The sequence below is a fragment of the Triticum aestivum genome, chromosome 5D, assembly GCF_018294505.1.
Source record: "Triticum aestivum cultivar Chinese Spring chromosome 5D, IWGSC CS RefSeq v2.1, whole genome shotgun sequence".
Lineage (NCBI taxonomy): Eukaryota > Viridiplantae > Streptophyta > Magnoliopsida > Poales > Poaceae > Triticum > Triticum aestivum.
The window spans coordinates 542822064-542826838 of record NC_057808.1 but is presented as its reverse complement, the minus strand read 5'-3'; the positions used below and the strand labels follow the sequence as shown (position 1 = coordinate 542826838).

The following is a 4775-nucleotide window of genomic DNA, read 5'->3' as shown; positions in this document are numbered from 1 at the left end:
GTGTCCGATACGCTTTACAGTTACAAGCACGGTCGTCGTTCTTGCCGAGGCACGGAGGCATGGAGGTGAATGATGGAGCCTATGCCTCTGCAATAGTCACCTCCCATATTAAGAAGGAAGTAAATCTTCATAGACCCGATACATCGGAAGCTGGCCGTAAGGCACGCTTCTGCCTCTGCGTTTTCGGTGACGTCACGTTTAGTGCCAACGGGGTCGACGTAATGCTCGGTTTTTTGATGTTTTTTGTTGTCAGCAACTTTCTTAACATGTTACGCACGACAGAGGTACAATTTTACCCGACGAACTGGAGGCACAGACGTGATTCTAAGGGAGGTAGGGAGGCGAAGGATCGTGATGCAAGCACGTGAAGATGTGCCTCTGTTTTCAAGAAGCTTTCATTGACACGTTTTCATTGCGGGGGCCATGGCCTATGAATTTCATGTGTCTTCGAAGGCATTCGGCCTCATTAACGGACGTGAACTCAATTTACGCACGGTCTCCATAGGAGTGGAGGCACCGAAGTGCCTTCTTGGGTGTTTTAAGTAGTTGGTGTTATTGACGGACAACCGTGCCTCTGTAGTGTTCTTCTCTGAGGGTCACGGGCGTAAGCAATGTTTTCCAAGGAGAATAAACACCTAACTACCTCTGTATTCAAAATGTTTTTTCAAAGTGTTCCATACGAACGATTTTTAATATTTGTGTGTGCAATGGTTTGTTAGAACATTGTGCACTGCTTTTAGGAGCATTCTGTAATTGTTGTCCCTGCATTTCGACACTGCATCCACAAAGGTACTAGTGCATTGCATGCTCGTCATTTTTGTGGATTGCTATGTGTACCTGCTCTGTGCGTTACGCTAATCGTATAGTATCTGTATTGTGTTTATATTTTTCAGTTCACGCCAATATATTATAATAATAGAAAACTGCAACATTGCACTGGAAATAAACTTGTTCAGAAGATATGTAAACCGGAAGCAAACTACAAGGTTATCTGTGCTGTGTTTATATTTTTCAGTTCACGCCAATATATTCTAATAATAGAAAACTGCAACATTGCACTGGAAATAAACTTGTTCAGAAGATATGTAAACTGGAAGCAAACTACAAGGTTAACTGCGACACAAGCAAATCTATATTTAGAACAAGGAAATGGCAGTCTTGAGAGAAAGCAAATCTAACGGGAAATCTAGAATGGCATGAGCAATCTTCTAGTTACTTTTCTTGGCCGGGACCACCTGCTTCAGTAGTCGTAGTCGCCCCAGGACCTTGCGCGCTTCCTGGTCTGTCCTTCTCGAGTTTTGCCCGGCGGAGGCCTTCCTGGATGATGGTGAGGCGGCTCCATATCTCGTACGCAGCGTAAGCATCTTTTGCCGCGTACTCGATGTGCCTCATGGACAGGGGCATGCGCGCCCAGCGCTGGTGCTCTGCGTTGGTGAGCTTCTTCTTCATGTTGTTGTAGTAGTCGTGGACAAGGATGCCTGAGACATCCCCAAGGGAGAGGCTTGGTAGCTGTAGGCACCCTCCATTCCTTCTGGATGTCGACGAAGTGGGCGATCTCTAGTCCGACGCGCCCGAGCATCTCTATGTCACCATCGATGGAGAAGCCAGCAAACGTGTATCTAAGGTCGGCAAGGAAGTTGTCGAACCTGGTGCAGTTCTTGTCGGTGGCGCTCAGTTGGAAGAGCAACACCGGATGATCCTTGCCGACGGAGAGCTAGACGAGGGCTGGTTTCTGATCTTCGCCAACGTCGTTGGTGTACTCCACATCAACTCCGATGATCTTGTGGCGCTCGAATTCGAGGTGTCGCTCGTACTGCTCGATGGTGGTCGCCGCCTTGTGCAAGTCGTTGGTGTGGATCACGTGCAACTTGGTGTTGCCGTGGGCCTGCACCTCCATGAATTCCTTGATGAATCCCATGGCCTGGAGCAGTTGGTCCTCCTGGAACCTGGTTTTTCGTGGGGAACAATGAGTGGGAGCGCAATGGCGATTTCTGTTGTTTGTGTGTAAGAAGGCCACGGCGGATGTCTAAATTTAAGGGCGGGGAAGCGGGAAAGGAGTGCACGATCTCACTGTCGATGCGGTTGTGCACATCGTGGGTTATGGATCGTGGTTTCATCTCCCTTGTGGTGCGGTTGTGCACATCCTGGGTTTTTGATCGTTGTTTTTCTTTATAAAAAATAAAAATAAAATAAGCAGTTATGATTTTAGCAACCGTCGTATCTCCAGCAAGTCAGGGAGATGATCGTTGTCTTGCGTAGTTTGCTGTCAAATGTTAACTTTTACAATTTATCTCGTCAGGCATGCAGGGGCAGTATATAGAGGCACAAGTCTCTGACCAAGAGAAGCATGCTTGAAGTGGCTGGTTTAACTCTCAGACACACGGGCGTGGTACATTCATTGGGAGTGGCAATTGTTTTCAGTGATACATTCACTGGTAGGAGCAGTGCTGTGTTTTTTCAGAGGCACTATTGCAGCTGACGCTATGAGATGGACAGAAAGAACGAGAAGCAACGGCAGGCGTGGATATGTAGCTGCAAGAAGCACTTATACAACAAGATGCGCAAGTAGAGGCATAGATACGATGCTACGTCAGGCACGGAAATGAAGTTACGTGATGCACGGACGTCAATTCATGCTATGGTGCTACGTGAGGCACGGGCACGAACAAATAGCCGTGCACTCAACTACATGCGCAAAAAGCCACAGATGTGTTCCTGAGAAGCACCGGCCTCCATGGTTTTGCCGCAAGGTGGGATTCGACATTTATCCAGGGCATTCCCGGTTTTACAAGTGTAGGAATAATCGTTTTACACTTATATGTTCTGTGGCAGAGGCACGACAATTACTTTTGTGACGAAGGAATGAGCGTCGAATGTACGTGACGTGAGGATTGACAATAGGCATCCGTTACTGTTTTTCCGGAATATTTTTCAATTAACTTTGAGAGGCATGAATGTGACGACGGAACAGGCATGGTCATGTATGAAATAGTGGCAAGGTGGTCCCTAATGTGTCCTGAATGTATCACCTGTAACGCTGCACTGTTACAAGCACGGTCGTTATTCTTGTCGAGGCACGGTCTTGAGAGTCATGAATGTGTCGACTCAACAGGCACAGTCATGTCTGAAATAGTTGCAAGTACGAGATGGGCAGAAACAACGAGAAGAAACGAGGGGCGTGGGCATGCAGCTGCGAAACGCACTTATACAGCGAGTAGCACAGCTAGAGGCACAGGTACGATGCTACGTGAGGCACGGACATGAACCTATGTGAAGGCATGGATGTTTAAGGTGACTGAGCCATAGGGGAAGGCGCTAGGTTTTTAGGGGAAGTGTTGTGCGGTTGACAGAGGTGTATGCTTGAGCTCATCGCAACAAACTACTTGGCATGACGCTATTCTGCGGAGCACCATAGTGAAAAATATGTATACTACTGACGTGCGGAGCTAGCAACGTCACTAAACTATTCTGAAACATACTTCACCACAGCCATTCATCCTCCATTATTATTCAGCGAATCCTTTTATTATTATCAGAGATAAATAAACTAACCCACGTAAGTGTTCACCTTCTTTGACAGGGAATTTTCACCACCGTCCTCTTGGACATAATTATATGCTCAGTTACATACCATGACATAACTAAATAACAAAAATGATGTGTACAGGCTGTTCACAAAACAGACATAAATTACTGAACTAGGAAGTATAGCCACCGGCAACGCTCTATCAGGAAAGGTCGTTGATTATCATCCGCAGCAGCTTCATGTTTCCCAATGTTGGCCACCGCTTTTCAATTGTGACAAGGACAATTGAACCAACCCTTAGCTGAGCTTCCCGGGCAAAATCTGAAAAACCGGTCACCTCCATTCTGCCGTCGGTTCATATGGAGTACGTTGTGCTCATGTCTATTGCATCATACATCTCTGTTAGGCTGATACCACCGTTTTGAGGTAGATATCCCAGGTTCATCTTTAGAAGCCTCACAACGGCAGACGGGATTCTCTGCAGATTGTACCAATATTACTAGATAAAATCAATGTACAAGGACATAAAACATCGAAAATAGCAAACAAAACCATGACAGTGGATCAAAACAAATATTCAATGACTAACCAGACGACCATTTATGACATTGGTGACGTTTAGACGCTGCACAAAGGGTATGGTGGGGAAGTCGTCAAACTGAAACACATAGTATATCATCTGTCCAAATTGTCTGTATGAGAGGTTTACGCCTCGACCGAACACTGTTTTCCCAATGTACTCCCTCTCCGAGTCATTTAGAAAATCAAGAGCTGCATGGAAAAAAATAACTCATTTTCAAACAAATTTGTTTAAACAGATGAACTCGGTATTTAAGTTTAAAATGAATGGTTAAATTCAATGCATATGATCAAGTTGGGATGATAATCAACAAAATTGCATAAAATGTTTTCAAAATAACTTTGACTGTAAGTATGTCATTAATTTAGTGGAGAGGGGTAGGAGCACCAAAGTATGCTGATAAACGTAGTTGATAAAACAGGATGGAAGTTGGTGCACTTACCTAGTGATGGTTTGGGGAGGGGCCTGTGACCTCCTCGAGAATCACTGAGTCTCAAATCTATCTCAATGGACAGACTCCCAGTATCCAGGTTTATGATGATTAGATCTCGATAATGAAGATCGTAGTCACTAATTAACTTTTCCCAGCCAGGTCCATGAATTTTAGACCGGTTAGGTTCATCGGTGATGTAGATCTCATATGACAGATCCTCGTTGGTGTTCAGTACT

General features: G+C 45.3%; 1 pseudogene; it reads right to left on the bottom strand.

The window, feature by feature from the left end:
- Positions 1 to 1240: 1240 nt before the first annotated feature.
- On the bottom strand, positions 1241 to 1918 carry LOC123126342 (uncharacterized; annotated as a pseudogene).
- Positions 1919 to 4775: the final 2857 nt, after the last annotated feature.